This window comes from Ostrea edulis, chromosome 8 (genome assembly GCF_947568905.1).
Source record: "Ostrea edulis chromosome 8, xbOstEdul1.1, whole genome shotgun sequence".
NCBI classification, from domain to species: Eukaryota; Metazoa; Mollusca; class Bivalvia; order Ostreida; family Ostreidae; genus Ostrea; species Ostrea edulis.
Window position 1 is genome coordinate 52,280,701 of NC_079171.1, and position 24,297 is coordinate 52,304,997.

The following is a 24,297-nucleotide window of genomic DNA, read 5'->3' on the forward strand; positions in this document are numbered from 1 at the left end:
ATTCCTCGAGGATTTGTGCGGTTGCAGTTTCGTCCACTGCGAAATCTTCAGACTTGAAAAAGTCGCAAATATCACCTGCAGTCCATAGCGCCATTTGTGATATGGGTACACGGAATCTGAGGAACGTGGAGTCGGTATCACCGTACTGAATCGCCACTTTATCAGCACCGTAATTGTCCAGCAAAAGGGAGAGAAAAAAACTATGTTCATTTTATTTCCGACAGTATATTTTTATAGAGGAAATTTGTTTAGATATTTATTTATATACCTGGAATTTTTTTTTATTATGACGGACTAATTAAATGAACTATGATATATCGTGCGATCTAGGACGTTTCGGTGTTGGGCAGTAGTTGTCGTCAGCTCCTTCTTCCGATTTAGAGTTTGTAGATTTTCTGTCCGAAGCATAGTATTTGTATCTACATGCATTGCTTAATGTGTCATGTTCATGTTTGACAGAGACAAAAAAGTGTTTTTGTAGAAAGCACTTTGCAACTTCATTTATCAATAGTGTATGGTTTACGCTGTTTATAATATCGTTCAGCAGCTGTCTTTACATTGCACGCATTTCTACACATCTTTGTAATAAAATGTTATAATGATTACTTATAGGCCTAATCAAGCTCAGCGTTTAACATTATATCAGCTATGCATATAGAAATGTACAGCTTAATTTACTATTATACTGTGTACTAATCAGGGGCGGGTACAAAAGAGATGTCATGTGTAAAGAGGAGGGGGGTGAATTTTTCTTTAAAATGTTTATCCAAATGGAGGTGGGGTGGGAGTTGCAACCCCCAAACCCCCCTCTAAATCTACCACTGCTTTTGAATTCATTAATCAAAACCAAATAACCAATTTCATACACAGAGAAAAAATTATTATATTTTTCGTAATATACATTAGATACTGCAAGATTATTTTGCATGGTGATCAAGAATGATATTTTTTCATAACGCCTGAGTAATATAAAAACAAAGAAAATAAAACAAAGTTTGAAAAATAAAATCTAATTAGGGTGTCTGCAGATGTGTTTTAATTGGTCTCTCATATTCAAAGTCAGTAACTCAAAGATACATTTCTAGCGTTATAGGATTTGATCACGTGACCAACTTCATGTCATATCCCAATAACATTCAAAAATGGTATCTAATTTCTTAAATAACTTCAATTCAATTGATATACGTTTATGGTTACTCTTACATGTATATGTTGAAAAATGATGTGTTCTCCACAGGATTTGAACATAGGACCCCCTGCTTACAAAAGAAGTGCGTTATCCACTGCGCCACCGTGACTTGTTCTCGGTTGTGTATCAATTATATCTAGTTGTTCGTTAAGCTACAATGTATATATAATATGTGTGTAACATTCAACAATACATTTTTCTATCATAAACATTACATTGTAAGCAAGTATTTTGACATTATCTACGAACATACAACATTAATTTCATATTTATATTTATCGGCACAGCTGAGTTATAATTATCGAGATCGTTGATGACCTACGTATACTATATTCATGGCCAAAGTATATCTGACAATTCGCTGGTGCATACTGTTTTTTTGTTATTTGTGTTTGTATGTGTTTTTATATTATTATAATAAATGTCACATATTACGAACATCATTATTTTGTACATCATTTGTTAGATTTTGAAAATCTTATCATCAAGTCACAATGGCAGACTACCACAATGACGACGAATATGAATATGAATATCGCGATGATGCGCGAGAATTGCTTAACTACGATAGATTTATGAAATATCGTGTCTATCGTAATGGTAAATATGTTCATGTTGGAGGCGGTCTGGAATTCCATGATGATTTCGATATCGAATTATCGGATCTTGGTACCTTCATGGAGAATATCGATTTTTTGAATAACGACGACAAGCGGTATTCGCGAATTAATGACGATGATAGATTTGAATTGTATAGTAAAGTATTCGAAGACTGTGCGAACAGACTCGCATATGCCATTGTACAAGAAAGGTCGAAGGTAGATGGCGATAGTGTTGCGATCAGCAGTGTCGAAATTCGAGCAAATGCTCTGATGATCGACATCGGTAAGGATAAGCCGTGGAAGAATTTACAGTATACTCGGAGGCGTGATCCTAGCAAAAGTTCGGCGATATATATGAACCTAGCCAAACTGACCCTCAAATTTGTGAGTGCAGTGCTTAGTGTGGACAATCCAAAATTGTTGTTATTCAGTGGAGATCCTCACGTTAGGGTGGCACGTGACGTTAAGCCAGTATTCGAAGCTAAGCCAATATTGCGGAGAAAGAATCCATTAAGAAGGGCTAGACGTATTCGTCCGTCCGATAGATATGCTGAATTGGTGAGGTTATCGACAATGTGCGTGAACGAAGACCCATACGAGTCTGCTGACGACCTCGGGTTCGCGGTTGGTGTAGAAAACGAATCGTCGGATGAGTCTTCAGATGAATCGTCCGATGAGTCTTCAGATGAATCGCGGTGTGCTACACCGGATAGTCTATCGGATGATGCGACAGATGATAGCGACAACGACGATTGATGCGGTAGTATTTACTACTACGCAAATGTTTTTATAATGACATTGACTATTCTTTGTGTAGTTTTATCACACAACCTATCTTAGCTGTTTTAACTTTATTTACGATATCAACTTTTCGATATATAATACAATGTGTGTTTTTGTATATTATTTTAAATCTTATTGGGATAGTTTTATATATCGCAAAACCATCAAGAATAAAAAAAGTACAAGATGTTTAGACGTTTAGCATTGGTGTTTTGGTTCGTAGTGTGCACACTACAGTATGCATCGTGTACAGATGAAATGTGCGTATGTCTCCGTCATGCTAAACGGTTGATGCACGATCGTATATCACCATCAAACGACTTATGTGATACGAAGATGATAGACGAGTGTTATTACTTTCCTGTAGAAAACATTGGTGGCGGTCGGCTAACTTACAAGGTATCGTCATATCTGTTGGGTCCGATGCAACACATGCATGCTTTTGTCGCATGCGATTCTACTGGGAAGAATATATACATAACTAACGGTGTTGTGAAAAAATGTCATCAGCGCCCTAAATTCTTAACGAGCTGTAGAGCGTCCAACATCGATCGCGATTTGGAGAGATGCGTGAATGTTCCTGAACGACAAAGAACTAACTTGGGTTCTTTTCTTGAGACTGTGAATTTGGACTATGCTGTTAGACCATATTTCGAAACTTACGGTAAATGTGGATTTTGCGGTTCTGCATCGAAGTCTCCCGAATTGGGATATGTATTAAATATTGGAGGAGAGCATTCTTGCGTAAAGCTGACTACACCCGATCGTACAGACCATGTGGACGAAACCTCTAATATTCTCGAGATGGTGACCCAGTATTTGAAATTAACATTTTTCCAAGGGATTGGTTACAATGTGTTTTTGACATATGGTGTAAATGATACTATGATGCGAATGTATCCAACTACTAAGCACGACGCATATTACGGTTTAAACACGTCTAAGACTGATTGGGAGTACTGCGGTCGTTTGAGGTATTCTAACCTGAACGGAGAGATTTACCCGATATTTTATTCTGCTGTACGACCCGATATGTTATTAAGTGGTGGTCGTTTTTTCGACTACAAGACGACTTGTGGTTTTGAGAGGAACGAGTCTTGCTTAGTGTACGCAACCGATGTTCCTCAAGAGCAAGTGTTTAACCCTTACACGATTCGCCCAATTGAGACTGTTGGTCAAGATGTTTTACATCATGCTCCAATCAAGATTGTAAAGGACACTTCGTTATTGAGTTCCATTTTGGATAAACAGCGGTGGAGTTTAAACCCTATCGTACCTGCACCTTTAGGCATGCGAACAGGTCGTTCTGTCGAGTCCTTTGCATCCGGAGCTAGTTCTGCTGTAGGAGACGGCTTTAACGACCTGTTTGACGCTATTAGCAATACGATCATGTCTAACCAGAATAGCACCCATTCTGGCGTCGATTCTGTTTTATATATGTCAATCCTGTTGGTCATTTGTCAATTAATAACTACTGTTGTACGTTTCTGCATGTTTATATAATGAATAGCATGGTACAGTATGCAATAGATGATAATATACAATGATAATTGATAATAAAATATTGTTAAAGTTAATCGATTTTGAGTTTTTCTCAATTATCATAAAAGCCTTGTGGCGGTGTGGCATGAAGTGGATCCATATCTCTGTCGTCGACATTCTGCTCGAATTCAGGCTTGATGACACTGAAATATTCCCAATCTGTGTCTTCATCGGAGTATTCGTTTTCAGTATCGAGTGTATCGTATTCTTCGATATCCTCAAGTTCTTCAAGGTCTTGTTTCTCCACAACATTATCGTCACCAAAAAAATCTCTCAAGGTTTGATCAACTTCTTCAACAACATCTACTTGTGCAACTTCTTCCTCCACAACTTCATTCATAGATTCTTCCTCCACAACTTCTGGAACGCAGAGATTCGAAAAGTCTCTCAGTACGCATGGTACATATCTCCGCGGGATACTTGGTATACCTCGGTCCTGCACGGTTTTTGTTTCGGCAACCCAATCATCTGTATCGCGTGGTTCCTGAGAATCTCCGATAGCACTAGCTCCTATATCGGTCGCGGGATTGTTAAATATCTCCTCGAGCGCATTCTTCACGAGTTTGATTCTTTTGTCCCAATATTTGGCTTTACAGTCCGCTGTCCAACCTTCGGTATCTGCGTTCAGGGTTAGGGTTATGATTAGATCTTTGGACTCATCTCGATCAATCTCTGCATCCCAATCTTCTGGACCGGAATCGCACTGTTGGGGTTCTTGGAGATCATCCACTTCATCACGGTCGTTATCGGAACATTCGGCTTCAACCTTCTCGGCTTCAACCTTCTCGGCTTCAACCTTCTCGGCTTCAACCTTCTCAGCGTCAATTTTCGCAGCTTCAATTTTCACAGCCTCGATTTTCTCATCAACTATATCGCTATATAGATCAGCAATGCTCCGTACTACATTCTTAATTATATCACTCATTTCAGGATCAAGTGATCCAGATGCGAGTCTCTCAGTTTCAAGTTTTTCAGGTTGATTCATTGGGGAGTCCATGATCGTTTATTTAAAGGGTATTTGTTAACTGAAATTGGTATTGCAACTTTACAGTTATAAATGAAGGTATGATTTTCTAGTTCGAAGAATGATGTATTTATATGATTTGATCCCGCGGTCATACATCGAACACGTTCATTTTTTTTGCTACGAATGTTAATCCTCCGTGCCTCATCATATGTATATCAAGTTTTTTAATACCTCATTATTTTATACAAATAAATCTTCAAGCAAATACAGTTTCGTGTAAACAATTTTATCCATGTCAAAATATCTCAAATACAATAGCTCTCACACATAACTAACGCACACACGATTTTCTAAAATAGGGTCCAATATAAGCTTAAGTTTTTGAATCCTGCGTTCAAATATGTGTCGATTATCACTCATAATCATCCAGATACCAATCCGGTCTTCTTCGGGTATATCGTGCACTGTATTATTATCCAGATTAAAAGTCACACGCTTATTTTTACGGTTCTTCTTTTTATTCCTGCTCTGTCTGTAGGTCGAATTCGTTTCGATTCTCGACTCATCAAATGTATCAGTCCTAGTACTCATGATTCTATTCAATTCTCGATTAAACGCCGCCTGCAACAGTGCTACATCCATGATGATGATAAAAATCGTTATAATATACCACAAATGTATAGAACTCGTTCAATCTTATTACCCTGTGGAGGGTGTCCTCCTTGCCTCTCTAATAAATATATATATATATTGTAAGTGTGGTCGTTGTCCTCCACAGTTTGTGTTCGTCTGTTTGTCGGCTGTTTGTATTTGACTGTATTAGTTCGTTTTTTGTCTGTTCTGTGTGGTTATCGTTATAAAATCTTTGTTTGTTAATTCCTTGTCGTGGTTTTTAACCTAAGTTCCTTTTTGTAAGTCCTTGGTATGCTTTTTAAAGCTCCTTTCGCACTTGGTTTTTGTAACTCCTTTTCGTAACTCCTTTTGTATCAGTTTAAACTCCTGTTTGTTTGATTTGATAACTAATAGCATGATTTCGTTTTAGATGTTTTTTATATAGTAAAAGTTGGCACATTATAAACATGGTTGCATACATTCATAGATACAGACATATAATGGTGCAATGGTACAATGATACAATGGTACATGATTAGATACATAACTGTCATATATAGTTAAACTGTCATTAGCCGCTTGGCGCCCCTCATTGCCAGATCCATTTTTTCGCTATGGCGTCGTACCTGAGTGGTTCGTCGTCCTGGTTTTGGTCCCAGTTTTCTGCTTCGCTATTGCGGCGCGTGTGGGAGACTCCTGCATCCCAGTCGATGACGGGTGCGGAAAGTTCTTGTTTCACTACTACTACTTCTTCTTCTTCTTCTTCGTCGTCACTATCGAATGTGAGTTGATAGTGCGCATCGGTAAATCCATATTCGAGCATTGCCTCGGTATCCCAGTCTTCCGGTGGGCCAGACGGCTCTTCGCATTTTGGTTGTTGTTCGCTAACGTCCTCAGTTGCGAGTTCTTCGCTGTCTCCCGCATCCATCCAGTGGTGGGGGCGGTAAACGATGGTGCGACAACTGTCGGCGAGTTCTTTGGCCTTCTTGGCCGCGTTTCTTGCTCTCCTGGCCGCCCCCTTCGATTTCTTGGCGGGTGCCTTGGCGAGCGTCTCCCATTGGTGTTCTTGCATTTTGGAGCGTTGGACTTCCTCGGGATACCAATCGTCCACGGTATTACTGCGGAACATCTTGGCATTTCCGTCAAACTTGTCGGCCTCATCCGTAGTGAAGGACACGAACCATCCATTGAATTCGTTGCCGGATTTTTTCAGAAGCATGTTCATATCCATATTTGCGAGTTGTGGTATTAAATCCTTAGAAGATAATCCGTAGAATGTGATAGCAAGTCTTAATGCTGGAAGGCAGAAGGAATGATTTTGTAATTAGACAAATGAAGGTATATATATGTTTTGCGGCGGTGTTATATCGAACGCGTTCGATTTTTTTGTCATCGGTGTTAGGGGGCCGGTGTTTGTTTGTGGCTCGCGAAGGTGTTATAGACTCTGTGTTTGTGTGTTTTATGGTCGCATTATAGATCCTGCGCGTGTTTTGGTAGAATATATATCTTTCTCCTTTATAGAAGTCCCAGTGTTGATTATTTTGTGTGTGTAAAAGACTGCTAGAAAACTGGTTTTGGTTTTATAACAAGTTTTTATTGCGTGGAATGGTGTTTATATATATAACATACATGCATATATACATACATACATACAAAGATTGCACACATATGAAAAGTAGATATCGTTTTTTGGTGGGGCAGGTGATCGATCATCATCATAGCCCGATATCCGCCACCGCCGCACTCAGCGCATCGCTCAACGCTCGATCTGTCTCTGCGTCGATTTTGACAGGTTTTGGTCCACCGACGACTTGGTAGCACGACGAGTCGTTTGAGGTTACGGGTATAGTCTGTGTGTATGCGGGCACGCAGTCGGTCACTTGTTTAACGTCGAAGAAATCGTTGAAGTACATGGGTTCGTTGTTATCGTCCAGCTGCCAGTAGTCGTAGACTATGATCGGTGTGGTATCGGGCTTCATTGGTTGCCACGGCGGTAGATGCTCGTCTGGAGCTTCGTTGTTCCAACTCTGATTACTATCTGATCCCCCCTCCGCGTGCGGGTTGTACTTGACAGTTTGTCGGTCGTCGTCTATGACCACCGTTTGTGTCGCATTTGGTTTGGTGCATTCATACTCCATGTCGGATTCTTGCGGGATATTGTGGGAGTTCATCTTGGTTTTTATTTTGTGGTTGGGGTATGGTTGCGTGCGTGTTTGTATATATATATATATTTCTTATATGAAATAATATTGATGGCTTGGTGCGATGCCGATAATATACGGCAGTTTCGGAGGTGAATATATATACGAGTTGATGCGAGAACTTGTTCGTTTTTTTCTATCTGGGAGAAGTTTTGGTGTATATCGTGGCTACTGGGTGCCCTCCGGAGGACAGCTCTCTGCGATATATAATATATATATATTATTAGAGAGGCACGGAGGACGGCCCTCCACAGACAGCGTCACTAAATCTCGAACTCCTTCGATTTTTTAGAAGTGGGTTTTCCCCGGGTCTCGAACACGTTCGATTGCTTAGCTGCGGAGTTGCCCTCCGTGCCGCTCTAATAATATATATATATTATATACCGGCAATGTGGCCCTCCACAGTTAATCGATCGGTCGTGTTAATGTGGACGATTTTGGGTGTAAAACTCGAGTTATTGAGGTCCTTTGTTTGCTTTGTGTCGTGTCTTTATGTGCGTTTTGGGTAGTTGTTTAATAAATTTTTTACAAGTATAGAACACAAGCATACGATCGACGTTTGATAAGTCGCAAGTATAGAAACACAAACGTATGGTTGGTGATTTTGATGAAGTTTTTTTTACAAGCGCACACATCATTTGCCGACTTGCTAGTTTGATAAAAAGTTTACAAAGTGCATGTGTGTGTATCTACATCTATATCTATATATATGACAAACCCCATGGTCTAGCGTTCGTGTTCTAAGTGCGTGTTATATACGCAGAGAGAGAGATGGTCAGGCATAACCCGACTATATGGGTGGTTCAACCGAGTGCACTTTTGAGGTCGAAGGTCGGAGTTTCAAGATAGATAACTCGTGATAGGACTGTGTTCTGTCGCGCTATTTCTCTAAGTATGACTTGGTGTTTTTTTGAAATGATAACATCGCCCAGAACACAACCTCAGTCCAGAGTTACTAAGTAAAAACTTCGACGAACGACCGAGTTCAACTACCCAAAAATACACACAAAAACACACAAGTAATGCCTTTCTGATGGGTTTTTCATAAGTTTATCATTCGCTGTGGAGGCTCCCATTGCCGGTATATAATATATATATATTATTAGAGAGGCACGGAGGGCAACTCCGCAGCTAAAAAATCCAACGAGTTCGAGCTCGGGATGACCATCTTCGCAGCTCTATGTATTTCCCAGTTTTAATCCACAAATACTCCCTCGATAAAAAACCAGTGTATAATCTTTATACACTCCAACAATAAAGAGTCGTGTTTTTTAGTTTCAAACTTTTATATAAAAAACATATCAAACGAAATAGCAATAAAACAAGAACATATATACATACATACATACATAAAAGCATCACAGCAATTCAATCAATAATGTCTTGTACGAACAGTTCATTTACGTGGTCCCAGCACGCGTTTTGTCGTTAGTCTCAAAGTGCGTGCTCGAACCGTGGGAACTTGGTCTGCTACGGGCGCATCTCGAACCGCGGGGACTTTGCGTGGTGCTGTAACTTTGCGGACGACGGGCGATTCGTCGATGTCCGGCAAATCGTTATTATTGAATGTACCAGAAATGGGTGCATTGTCACTACTTTTCACATTGTCACTAACATTGTCCGTTGCGGTCGGAGCACTCTCAGTAGACACAGTGTTCGCAGCCACCACGTTCCCCGCCCGCCTCGTTAAACGGATGGGACGACCTCGACGACGACGAGGAGCAGCATCCACACGTCTCCTGCGACAAGCAGGGACATTCGAGCTCCCGTCCTCGTAAGTGAAACTACCATCATCCCCTTCTCGTATCACGACATTGTCCGAATCCTCATCACTCAAGAATCCGAATGTGGATGGGGCCCGCAAATACGGGTGAACACTTGCCAGCAAGGCCTCCTGTAACGCCTCGTCGTCCTCGTCATCGTCACGTTTTCGCTTAAGCCGCAGCGGGGAGACACGACACGTCGGTTTATCTTCCTGCGTACAAGTGTAGTTGGCAGAACACACCTTACAGTCACACATGTGCCCGCGACCTTTACCCTCGGATCCATCACCATCGTACGGTAAAGGCAGTACGTCGTGACACACGAATTGTATAATTGGCGTACACTTCGGGTATGTTACATCCTTCTCTCGAAATACTACCACCACGGGCTTGTGGGTCAGAAATGACAATTCAGTGTTCTCATTCACGGACATGAAACCACCAGACAAACACTTCAGGAATTTTATCAGATTCGAATCGTCCCCTCCCACATTGTCAGAACTCGTGTACAAGAAAATAAACTTAGCATCTTTCACCCTCTCGAACACACGAGCGAAATTCTTCGGGGCAGGAGCGCCCACACACACCAAGTCCTTCAGCGGCTCCTCCAGGAAATCCCCGAAGTAGCCGTAGAAATCTCTCCATTCGCTCTGAGGAGCACTGATAGAAAAGCGCTCTCCAGCACTAGCACTCAGGGTCACGCGCATGGAATCGAACCACGCAGGGACGGACTTCTCGGCATACTGGCGGAGAATCAGCTGGGTATTCAGGAACTCATGATGGCTCGAACCCAGCTGAATCGTGGTCTTATAGTCCAGTTGCATAGGTCCCGTCAACAACAAGTGGGTATCACCTTCAGCACCGGGCTTCTCGATCGCGTCCCGATCGCGGTCTGCGTTGATGTAATGGCGCAGACCGTCATCGTTCTCGCGAAGGCGCTCAAGTTTCTCCTCAGCCACACTGATCACGTCCAAACTGGCGCACACCAACTTGGGATTCTCTTGAAACCCGGGAGCGACCGACACAGGAGAGTCGTGTAGCACGTATCGCTTGACGAATCCATCGCACCCCGCCAATTCCATCATCACGTTTCCACCTTCCTCCATTTCGTCCTCAGACGCATCTTCCTCATCACTTATCAGTTCCACCACTACCACATCATCATCATCATCAGCATCAATAACATCGTACGCGACAGTCTTAACGACCGATGTAGTAGCGGGACTACAGTCGGCCCCATCGTCACACTCGCTGTCACCGTCGTAATCAGCCTGAGAACTCCCGTCCAGCTCGTCGCAACTGTACAGACCACTGTCAACACTTACGTTGCAGGCAGCGTCGTAATCCTCGCCGTCCTCACCATCATCCTCACCATCATCCTCGGAATCCGAGTCTGCCCCGAACGCAGGGTCGGCAGCAAAGTTCTTGATCACACACCCGAAGTAGTTCGGGCGATTGGCCAACATGCACACACTCTGGGCGCGAGTACCCTCGGGAGCCGGAGGACAATTTACGTCCGTCGCAGCACAGTCGTTAGGATCATCGTGCACCCAGGGAGCTCCGTACACCGTCGGTAACCAATTACCGATATGTCCGTCGGTGTCCGGATAATCGAACCGAGGGCGAGCGGGACTAACACTACTCGGCGACAAGTATTCCCGCTCGTCCTCGTCACTGCTTATGTCCGAATAGTCACACGCGCCGGACACGGGCGACTTCCTAGCAGATCCCGCGCCACTGGTACGATCCTCGTCCTCAGCATCGCTGATATCAGAGTAAATCGCCGGATCGCCCACCTCGCAGGTAGCAGCAGCAGCTACAGCGGCAGCAGAAGGACCGGCAGCACCGTCGCTACCCTTCACACTCTTATCCGGGTTCGGCCAGAACACTTCGTCACAACTGTAATCCATACTAGTGTCAGTCAGCACACTACTGGCATCGCTAGCGCAGCTGTCGCTCTCACTGCTGCTGCTATCACCGTCCGAATCGCTGTCGGAATCACTGGCGCTCTCGGATCCCTCGGGAGTCTCGGGTACCATCGCCTCGTTACACTCGGGACCACCCACGTCCACATCGGGACTGCCACCATTACTACTACTACCACCAGCTCCCTCGCTATCGCTAACAGTCACGGCGGGGGTGCTGGCGGATAATTGGTCCAACAGCGAATTAACATCATCCTGATCGTCCAACCAACTACTCAGGTCGATCTTGCTCTTCTGCGAGGCCAACAAACGACCGCCTCCCATCACAAAGTCCATCAGATCAACGCTATCGGCCATAACTAATAACAATCTATCTTTCTCTATCCAAAATACACAAACTATCAGCTACCATGCACAAACGCAAATCACCAACTCGCACTGCCCTCCATCTATTATACACCATAAACATCCAACGTGTTCGACATTTTACAAAACCATAAACATCAAACGCGTTCGACACACCATCGCGGGGCACCAGCCACGTTCACAGCCACACACCGGGGACCAACTACAAAACTATCGTACACCCGGGGGCACCCTCCCCGCAAACAAACAATCACAAACACACCCTCACCCACCAAAAACACACATCTCAGAACCACGGAACGCACTACACTCCCCCCATCCACACCAGAACCCTCCACACTAAACCCCAAAACACTACCCGCCCCCACACTCACCCCACACTACACTCATCCCCACAACGCACTCACCCCACATCGCACTCATTCAGCAACACTCACCACTCGCACAACACACACACATCAAAATTAAGGGGGGGGGGGGTCTGCGCACAAACAGGCCACCCCCCAAAACAACACAAAAAACACACAATACTCACTAACGTCCCACTCCGTCGCTAGGATATTTTTTTGGTCGGGGAGTCGGACGCGTTCGGTGAGGGCGGGACGGTCGTGCGGGCGGCGGATCCGGTCCGGGCACCCACCAAAACCGAAACAAGATCAGGGTTAACTTGTGTTGGGTAAAAGTTGTGTTTATTTTTTTTTGCGCGGGGTGTTGGTGTGTGTGATTGTGTTTGTGTTTTTTATTGTTTTTTTTTAATGGTTGTAGGGGGTGTTGTGATTGGAGTGGACACTGGGGTCGGTGGACACTAGTGGGGGATGAGTACGATCATGATACGGCGCCGGTATGGATAGTCGCGCGCGCGATAGATTCCGACCACCGGTGACTAGGGCGAATGTACACCGACTGCGGGGACACTAGCCGCCGTGCACACTCGCTGCGGGGACACTGGGGAATCTGTACACTCCCGCTAGTTACAGTACTCTCAACAAACTACAGGGTTGGAAAAGGGCCCTGCTCTTGGTTTGGTCGTTCTTGACTGCGAATGGTGTTTAAGGGTTCGCTCTTGATCTGGGCGTTTTTGACTGGGGGACTGTGTTTAAAAGCAGACTGAGTTTTTGGTCTGTGATGGGGGTGATGATGATGTGATGGGGTTTGAGTTGGGGAGGTGTTGTAGATTGCGCCCCGGTCTTGATTTGGGGAGCTCGGGTTGGCGATTGTGTTTAAGCAGGGTCGTTTTGGCTTGTGATGGTTTGCGATGGTTTCACGATGATGTTTGACGTCTGGATGGTTGGGGAGTAGTAGTAGTAGTAGTTTTTTGATCGGCGAGATAGATGTAGATGTGTTTTGTAGAAAGTAGAATGAGTAGGAGTAACATCGGTGCGTGTTATACGATCGGACGAGGGTTGGTCGAACAGGTGGTTAATTGGGTGTTTTTGGTCTATTTTGGCTGGATTGGGTCGTTCCGATGGATCGCTGTGGAGGGCTACTTTGCCGGTGTAATATATATATATATTATTAGAGCGGCACGGAGGGCAACTCCGCAGCTAAAACATCGAACGTGTTCGAGAGTGGGCGTGGTCGTTGGGGAATTCCCAGTTGGGACTGTCCCGAGTTGGCGGTGCGAGAGCTAGATGTGGGTGAAATGGGGGTGAAATGGGGTGGAACGATGGTGAAATGGACTGAAATGGGGGCGGAATAGGTGGCTACGGCGAGGTTTCCGTGCAATCGGTGCTCAAATTCGCAGCCATTCCGACCGATCGGTGCTCAAATTTGCAGCCATTCCGACCGATTCGCTCCCATTCGCCACACCGACGCACGGACCAACGGAGGACGACGGAGGACAGCGACCCGCGGTATATAATATATATATATTATTAGAGAGGCACGGAGGACGGACCTCCGTAGCGAGCGCCAAAACTAACAGCCGGACACTAATAACCACACGTTAAGCACATATATCGATACCGGTGTATAATATATATCGAAGAAGTTTGTTAAGAAATCACGAACGAGTTCAATATAATCCTAATTTTTTTACTATATATTACTTTAATTATCGTAATACAAACCATTCAATTTGTCGCACAACATTATAACTTAACCATGGCGATGTCAAAAGAGGTATACACTAATTATGTGGATATGATAATCTGTCCAAAATGCGAAACTCGACACAGCAAAACTTTCAAAAAGGCTCACGCGTTAGAATGTCCGGGAAAACCAAATGAACCAATGAAATACATTGGTAGACGTAGAGCTAATTGCGATTACTGCAATAAACTCATATGTGAGGGGTATATGAGACACCACTGTCGAAGAATGCACCAAGTCTATCTTCCCAAGAAGAGGTGTGGACGCAAATCTATCAAAGATGATTACAAGTTCGATGTGTTCCAAACATTATCCAGTATGGATGACGCCTTCGGTAAAGAATGTATGGACAGATTCCGGGACATATGCGCTAAAGCTTCCAAGCAAACGGTGCAACCGGATACATTGGAACTACCAAAACCACCACCAAAACCCTCAGCATCGAATGTTATATGCATGGAAACGTTCATTAAGCTGGAGCCTGACGAACTTGTGAACGAGACGGATACCCCGATACAAACTGAGTACATCACCATAAAAAATGAACCGCAAGAAGAAGATATAGACGTTGGGGTAGAAGAACCATTCGTCGTGCAAGAGAACGATATGGCCTCGTCATCAACGAGATGTGCGATAAACAAGATGCGCGACGCGATACAGTCGATTCCCAATAGTACCATAGCGAGTGTTAAACCTACAGAATCGATCGAATCTTCCTCGGGACACACATTGGATTCTGACAACATTCAACTAACATCTAATCAAATCAAACAATTAAAGTTGCGCCATAGAAGACAAGCTCGTAAGATGAAGCGACTAATAAAAAAGAACGACAGGAAGGCTGATAAATACAAGATCGACTCCCTCCTCAACGAATCTCGTAACGTCGGATGCTCAATAATATCCGATATTGTAAATATGGTGAATCAGATGAACGTTAAGTCCAAGATTGAAGTAAATTTCCACGCATCCGAGTGTAGAGCACGAATGGTGGAGAAAGTCTTATCTAAGAAGAATATGTTGATGAAATTGATAGATGCAATTTCTGCAGACTGTGACGTGGTTGATATGGCCCCTAACTCGGCGACGGGCAAAATTAATGGTAGTGATATAGTGTTTAGCTAATATATATACTCTCTAATGTAACCACATATGCTACAATTTTTAGTATCATTTTATGTACGCTTATATTTCGTGATAAATATCATGTATGATGCACCATGTCGATATAATAAAACGTATTATTAAACTATATCTGCATTCCTTACATTTTTTATAAGATATATATTGAGACGTATAATCATGATTTCCACACATGTAGTAGTAGTAATCTGGGTAACTATTATGGCGCATTCTGAAGCTAACTATTGCGCGTGTGATACACGAATGGACACGACTGCAATTGGAAATATGCAGTGTAATGCGGATAGGGATGTTAAAGTCACGACGACCCAATGCTTTTACTTACCAACCTTAGACTCGGCATTTGCGATAAAGATGATAGTCGACTCGCAGACTGAAGAGAACGCATATATCGTTGTGTGCAGTAACGAGGTTGGAGCAATTAGCAAACCCGTCTTGATACCCACAACCAACATTGAAAATTGTTATCATGCTCCGAATAATGACAGTAAATGTACATTGCGTAGCGTGGATACGATCATTGATTACCTGGGGGAATGTGTAAACTCGACGCCAGGATACTCGTTAAAACTGGATCATTATCCATATGTGCCATATTCAGCTGTAAACTTAAACAATTATATCAACAAGTATTATACCATTCCGGATCGCAAATGTAAAATCGAAGGGTCGACTGCTGAAGGAATCGTTGGTGTCGCGAATGAGATGGATACTTTTTGTGTACTGAATGGTAATGTTCAAAACGCCCCTCGACTGAACGTTGATAACGATAATAGATTGGGGTATCTAATACATTCGTATTCCGAAGGAATTGGAGTTGTTCAATTTAACGAGACGCACGTCATTGTGGGGAGAAACAAACGTCCTGACTGGTACTGGGTTAGAGGATCTTTCGATTACAATGTTACTTTAGATAACATCACAAGATCATCCATCGTACATAAGTCGCTGCGAGAGTATAAATTTTATACCATAGAACCGATAGATACGTTTGTTACCGGAGGATGTAATGTATATACACGTGCATTTTGGCTATCGTTGTTATCAGTATGTTTTGTAACAATGCTATATACTTTATGAACTATTCTGATGCCAAAAAAAAACATAAAAAAATCTGCTCCGGGTGAGGATCGAACTCACGACCTCCGCATGCCTTACGCCAGTCACTGATTATAAGTACGGCGCGCTACCACTTGCGCCACCGGAGCTCTTAACTCAGACCTTTATTTTTGTGTATATATGCGAGACGAAAACATGTAGTTGTATGTTATGCAATTTTATTTGATGTATAATAAAAATGGTATCAAAAGTGTACAAAACTAATTCTTCTTTGTATAATAAAACATACCAACATAAAAAAAAGTTCACAACACGAAATGAAAGTACATGAAGTTCATCAGTCACTAATTCTACGCATTCGAAATTTATTAAATTCGATAAAGTCTTTGTGATTGGTACCGGGTACCGTAGACTGCAATGATACATCCATTTTATTGTTGCTCATAGACATTAGTCTAGTGCAACAGGTCTCCAGTTTACGCCAGTCACTCTTCAATAATCGTCTATCGAGAGGAAATGTGTTCAGCATATTGTAAAACGTCAATATAGCGTATGGTAACAATTGGTTTTCTGCGAGAAATCCGTGGGGTGTTATGTGAGATGGTAAGTTTGGGTCGTTATGGTTGGTCCTGTAAGTTTTCATGGATTCGTTACTCAAACAAATCAACGTCCAATATTGGCGCGCATCAGTTTTAGAATCTGCCGGTGTCGATCTGGCTACCTGAATGTACATACCGCTAACTATATCGACAGGATACAGTGAATTGTCGACTCTTGTTACAACCATACGCATGGGGACTTTTATGCGATTTAATGGCACTGGATTAATTTTCGAATTGTAGAATTTGACCCCGGTAGAGCCTTTTGATATAGTATGTCTGCGAACTGCCGACCTCATCAATTTCATCTTCACACTGGTCCGTATCAATTCCGCATTACCCATTATCATAACCAACATTAACCCTATTAATCTCAAAGGGTGTCTCACACCGTCTACATACATGTGAATCTTGAGTGTACCGTAGGCGTTTGTGTAAGTCCACATTTTATACTGATCAATCACATTCGCGGTTAACGCAAATAACATCCAAGCATGTTCTCCTCGAAAGGTGAAGCGCACAAAGTCTGGTGTTATGTTTTTAAAATTCATTATAGTAGTCTTCGTCGCTATAAGTTGATAACGAAAACTCTCCTCCGTTGTACATCTCGCTATCATGTTCGTATTTGAGAAGCGAACAGCTTTGCGTCGACCATTCCGAACCGGAGATATCTTCCCATTCAGCCGACGTGCTAACTTCGTAACTGCGCCGTCCATTTAGTTTATGCCTAATCGTGCTAACGACACATCCCATTTTCTTAAAATAATATGTTATAATCTAAGTGAACCTAATGTAACTACAAATGTGTATATTTTATATAATAATTTTAAATTCGCAAAGACTTAACGTGTTTCTTATCCGAATATATGCGATATTTGTTGAACTCGATGGTGTCGGTACCTCTAGTAGGATATTCTTGATCTTTACACTGTGTGAACTTGAAATTCGAAGTCTTCATAAATCTGTCTACTGATAACTGAAGATCGTTCCAGATGTTTTCGCTAGATAACCCCTTCGTTGTCGCTTGGAATATATCGTAAAATAAAAACACTATATCTTCGATCCGCTTATCTTTAGAAAACCTATACGGGACAATATGTCGTTCACCCGTCTCTGGAACAGCGTTCTCGTAGACATGCATTGCACTATTGCTCATACAAATCAAGGTTAATGTTTCGAAATGTGTAGAGCCCGCGTATCCAGGATATCTCGTGATCTGAACATACATCCCATCAATACCTTCGGGTGCACACTTGCGATCTCTGTCGAATCTTATTATCGTCATCCTATCCAGATAGCTATCCACACTCTTCGCATCAAACTCGTTGTACACAGAGTCGTATCGTTTAGCGCAAACGCCTGTTGGGACCTTGTGGCTTTTAACAGGCTTCTGCAACGGCTTCATAACCATGTTGTCTACAGTATCGATATCGTCGCTCATCATAATTAAGTATAGTGCTATCCAACTTAAATTATATCGTACATATTCGCCATACATGTGTACCTCCTGACCATGTTTTTCGGTTTCATAACACCATATATCGTACTGTTTGACAACTTTTTTGATAATTGGTATGAATCGCATGGCATTATCTCCATACAATCTAAAATAGACACACTGGGGTGTATCGCGTGGAAATTTGTTCATAACACGCCTAATGTCGCGAAATTGACTATTGTAGGATTCTACTATCGTGTTGTATGTACCCACCGAATCCACAACGTCATTGCTATCGACATCGCCGGCCACCCGACGTCTTACTCTTTTGCTCAATCGTCTAACAAAAGCCATGGTTTGGAGTATCGTACTGTGGCAATCGTTTATAAAATTTAACACGTTTGATTATTATAGATTACTTTTCATATATATAATATAGTTTTTTTAAAACGTACCCGCGCGTCGCACGATACCCCAATAATGTATCCGGTTGTGGGAGATACATACACTAATGCGTGCTGGTTGGAATTCGAAGGTTCCGATCATGATGTACAAATTGATCGATTTGAAGATGCCATTATACTAATCGTTAGATATATGAACTGTGTGAACAAGAATCCTCGGTTATATATACTGAACGAAATCGTTATACCAGCTGTCCAAATACAATCAAAAAACGTACAGAGTGGTGAAATAACTGTTAAGTCTACAAAACCTTCCAAGAAGACGTGGACGTATGAAAGACTTACTGCTAAGGCACTGAGAGGTTATGATCAGTTTACAGTGATAACCACCAACTTAGATCGTTGGATGCATTGGGGTAACATTTGCATATCGGCAGCCACGACATTAACATTCTCGATATCAGATGGATTCGTTACATGTATGACACTATATGAAATTGAACCTCCGACCAGTCCCCGCATCACCTTAAATACTGACCAAGGAACTGGGGCTTTTATGTGCGGTGCGGGCGAATGTGATGTTATTATAAAAGACCGAGCTTGTGCTGTGAAAATAACTTACTCTACAGACGAACTATCATACAGTTGCAAAATGTATGTATGCGTTAAAGACTTAGCTAAGGCTACACAGACGATTAGACGACATCGTGCTAGCCGAGGGTCGGTTACAGTGTATGGTGATGAAGCATGTGTATCTTCGCAAAGTGATAAATTCAGCGACGATATGAAAGATATGAACTTTGATGTAGAATTTGTTTACAAAGATACAACAGATATTGTTATTTGAAAAACAGTTTATTGTTATGTATATATTTCTAGTCATATGTGTAATAAACATGTTAAGAAACGAACACTATATTTTGATTTCTTTATAGTCTTTAGTTTATAATCAAACATAATCGTTATCTCTGGCATGCTCGATATCAGTCTTGAGTGATGCTAATCTAAGCAGATCCTTCAGAGTAGACATGTCGACATCTTCGTCAGTCCCATCCCCCAGGTACTTGTACTTCACATATGGATCGTCTTTGGCTCCGTAGTGTATTTCTACGTATATCCGCCTCGGAAACTCCTTGGTGAACATAGTTACATCGTCCCAGTTTACAGGTTGGGACTTGAAATGTATCACAATAGCCTTTTGTACGGCACAATTGATCCCAGCCGCATCTGAATCGTTTACAGTGTACGCGTTACAATAAAGGGCTCTCTTGTCGACAACGAAGAATAGGCGAGTTAGATCGATGTCTACAGACTCGGTCTGTTGAACAAAGTATTCGATGAAATCTATAGGGTCGCACGATGATACTACTGTTAAATGAATACCATTGCTAAGCATCTTGCTTAAAACCTCGATATGTTTGTATAAATCATTGAAGAATTTTGGAGTCTTCCTTCTACCAGTACACCAACCGTTTTTTGGTCTGATCTCCACATCGTGAAAGAATGTCACTTGCATATTATTCGTAATTTCACGAAATGCAGTTACAGATGTATACGCCATGTTTTTTAAACGCTGTGTATGAGCATAGATAATACAAACAATGATGTATAAGTTTCCATTTTAGTATTTTAATATTTTTTCACATCAAACATATAACATATCAATCATCTTCATTTCTGTATTGAACATAGCATAATACACCTTTAATTGTATCAGAACGAGCCATGAATTGTGCCACACTGACCATCTCAATGAACAGTTGACGGTGCACTTGACCATTAAACAGTCTAATATTGCAACCGGTACCATTTAATGGCTTGGTTAGATACTGCCCGATATCCTCACAGCCAGCGAGTGTGTGGTTAGTGTCTTTGGGAGCGTATACTCGCCACGAAGTCTTCATGTTTCTCTGTACATCTCTGCATTGAGAAGCCGACATCCAACTCGGTGGTTTGGCGCACCTATTATTTGTCAATTCGTCACACTTGTCACCCTTCATAATCTTTAACCAATCGTATGCGTTGTTGGAGTTCATGTTTGGAAATGCAGATGTGATTGTCGTGGTCTTAACCTCCACCACACCCACAATCTTCGAACATTCCGACCCATATATATAATCATGTCCACTCTTTCGGAAATCTTTCTGAAGTTTGGATAGTTTGCATGCGGGGCGCACATCGATGGGTGGTCTCGCATTTGGTACAGGTTGTGGCTTATCGCGTTTTAGTAACACGAAATCTGGTGTCACTCCAACAATGGGACAACTGTCCAGCAATATTTTCCCAACACTCACGACCCTATGGTCTAAACCAAGGATTCTCACTGCAGCCATTTCTCCAAAAAAACCAGCAGCCTGTGCTGCTTCAGGAATATGTGCACCCCCTCCTTCTGTTATTTTAAATTTAGGGATGTGTAGAGCGGAATTGATCTTACCGCCTCCAGCTAACATGACTGCAGACCTCGATCCAACAAAAAAGTCTTTGAGTTTCAGCCATACATCTTCGTTGGTTGTAGATGTCATGTGTATAAATCTCGTAAATGCCTCGGTATCGTTCTTTATACAATCGTCCAATTCAAATCCGGTGTACACATTATCCAAACACGTCTTGGCGCGCTTTAACGCTATGTTTTTATCAACGAAGTATTCGCGGCATAGATAATTGCACAATTGTTCACCAATTCGCAACACCAAGTCGACTGGGAGTTCAATAGTTGCTACAATAACAGAGTCTAATTTCGAATTGGTCTGACTAAATACACCTTTGCGTAATTTGCCGGGTTTATCGTTTGAAACCTTCAACTTTTTCTTTTTGGGTTTCCAAGCAACGACCGATTTCTTACAATCGCCCTCATCGGATGATGAGAATGTGTGGATCTTAATTGCATCAGATTTGCGTTTTCGAACGATTGGTGCTGGTGGAACATACGTTTTCATGTAGGACTCGACAACCTCGTCGTCTGATGAAAATTGGTCGATCACAACTTCATCGTCTGATGGATATTGTTTGATTGTAATTTTATCAGCCATGTTTCAGTATATATAAAGTTGTAACAGCCCAATGATGATATACTGACGCAAAAAAAGTCTGATACCAGAGTGAATTATACTTTATATACTACATAATCTCGAACACGTTCAATTTTAGACATACAAGTTTATATAAGTAATTTTCATTTTCGCGAAACCCGTCATTTGGTTTAATGCCGATTATAAGTGTACACATCATAGTCTATATATATATCATTCTGTAACCATAACACATTCAGGCTTATCTCGTTTCGACGTCCTTTGCTCTGTCTTTTTTCTAGGCAACGAATCCGCAACTATAGGTAAGTCACTAATCGCCAATGCTTCGCTCGATCCATCACTAATGTTTGCGGTTTCTTGTGACAATTTAAACAAATGATTCAATACATGACTTCTAGTTTTAGTATTAACATTGGTTGTAACACACGATCGGACTAGTTCATGATACTTTTGAGATGGAATTATAGCGTCTGACGAATCATTCAAAAATTTAAGCACTATATCATATTTTGATCTAGATACACTGTCCAGTTCTGCATTTTCGAACATACTCTTGAACGAATTGCTAGCCGAACCAGCACCTGGATTATCGATGTCATCGTCATCGGGATTGGCGTTCCAGTTTGAGACGTAGCAGTTCCTCATATCTAAAGATATCAGTGGTGTACCAATAGTCGATTCGTTATCAGACTCGATTGCGCATGGATTGATAGATATAAATTTACCACCATTGTTATCAACAGTTACAGTATCAAACGTCCAGGATGAGTCATCAATCTGTCGACCCTTTTGATGACGATATCGACTGCATCGAGACATACATGGCACATATGTCAGAAGAGAAAGACACGTCTCCATATTGGAACTGTTTGATGATACCTTTCAATAATACCGTGCGTGAACCTGAAGATGATGTGGATAAAAAGCAAATCACTTTTAGTAATTGCGATTCATACCAATATTCTTTTTTATCACCAGATAATATGTGCGACATGCATACTTTTGCGGCCAAAAATCCCATTAGACTGAAGTGTTTCGGGATACTCAACGATGCGCGGAACGTCAAGTTTCAACACTTATATACAGTGATCATCGATGACTTTGAACAATTGGCCAAAGATAGATTCATGGTATCGAGAAGCGAGTTTGAGCTTATGAATAAGCTGTACGTGTACCCATTTCTGTCACTGCCGGTGTATAAAAATCGAGTGCGAGTCCATGGACAGTTCAAGTTGAACAACAACTTTGTTTCCAAACATCTGGGACTAATCAAGAATTTGCAGTACTTCGCGACTAACTGCGAGTTGAATCCATTGCGATGGGGTGCAGTCATAACCGCATGTATAAACGAAAATATCACCCAATTCTCACAAGGAGGCGCGCACGATTGGGTCGTGTACTCTCAACACGCCAAGTCGTTTCAGCAACCGAGCTCGTTCAATACGGACTATGTGACCATGGTGACACCAGCCGGAAACATGGATTTTTGGAGCATACAGCAGACTAGCGACACTTTAATTGCGTACACAAAGGCTTGTTGCGCGGTTGTGCGAGACATGGCTATGTTACACAAGAAAAGCACAATTCTCTTTGAAGCGTGCAATGCTAAAACTGTAAACATGGCTTGTACGACGGTCATAAACATGTGCTTTTACAGATGTTTGTCAAGGGAGCTACCAACAGCCAGATCATTGCTCGATTGTGCCAAAGCTGAAAAGGATAGAATTGTTGCCCTGTTTGGTGAAATGATTAATCGGTACGAGTCGGAATATCGTGATGATATTCGTGCGTATTACAGCGAAACTATGCAATATAAACAGATCGACAAACAAGAATACAAATCTCTCGACTCGTATAAGTTCGTTCCCACCGCAGAAGCGGTCAAGAACGGGCTGGGTAAACGTCACACAGCCTCGCAAATATTCCAAACCATCAATTCGAGAATCGCCAAGACTGTTGGAGCGACCAGGATTGGTGGAGAGTTGTTAAAAACTAACACTCCTGCTAAATATCTGTACAATGGTCAAATCAAAACTGTAAACTACTTCTTCTCTAGAGAACCTCACGTATCGACGGTATCTCACGAAGCCTGGGGAGCAGCATCGACAGTTCCTCTACTGACAACAATCTCGGACAAAGTTCACAGAAACTGCGTCGCGGTAATAGCACCAGACGGATTCGATGCCCCATTCCACAATAATAAAGAATTGAAGAACCAGATCTGTCTCATGTTGAAGCATAAAACTATAGCATCGTTCGACAAATTTGTGAAAATTTGTACTACACTCATAACCGATTGTAACTACGAATACAACGAAATGATCCAGAGGGGAGTTCCATGTTATCGGCTCGTTGTCGATATCGACATTACGGATGTGCAAACTATTGTCGGATTTTACAATAGACCTATCGATAGGAGCGGAAATGAGTTGCTGACATACAGATGGTTGTTCAGAGAGAGACTTATAGATTGCGCCATTGAAACATTCGATTTGGTTGGAATGAAGGTTAGCCGAGAGACAGCTAAATTTTACCTGTTCGAATCAATACCTCAGGCTGGTACTACCGTCAAAAAAGTCGGGTT

At 42.2% G+C, this 24,297-nt stretch overlaps 1 protein-coding gene and 1 non-coding gene across 2 annotated transcripts in view; one reads left to right on the plus strand and one right to left on the minus strand.

The window, feature by feature from the left end:
- Positions 1–204: 204 nt before the first annotated feature.
- Positions 205–24,297, plus strand: part of LOC125661419 (uncharacterized) — a 163,147-nt gene continuing 139,054 nt past the window's right edge. The window contains exon 1 of the mRNA XM_048893413.2: positions 205–1,511. The gene's annotated coding sequence lies outside the window, so the exon portion shown is untranslated. The remainder of the gene's footprint in view (positions 1,512–24,297) is intronic.
- Trnai-uau (transfer RNA isoleucine (anticodon UAU)) lies at positions 16,300–16,392 on the minus strand. The gene is made up of 2 exons: positions 16,356–16,392; positions 16,300–16,335 (listed from the first exon to the last, which is right to left on the minus strand). It is a non-coding gene; the product is annotated as a tRNA-Ile (tRNA).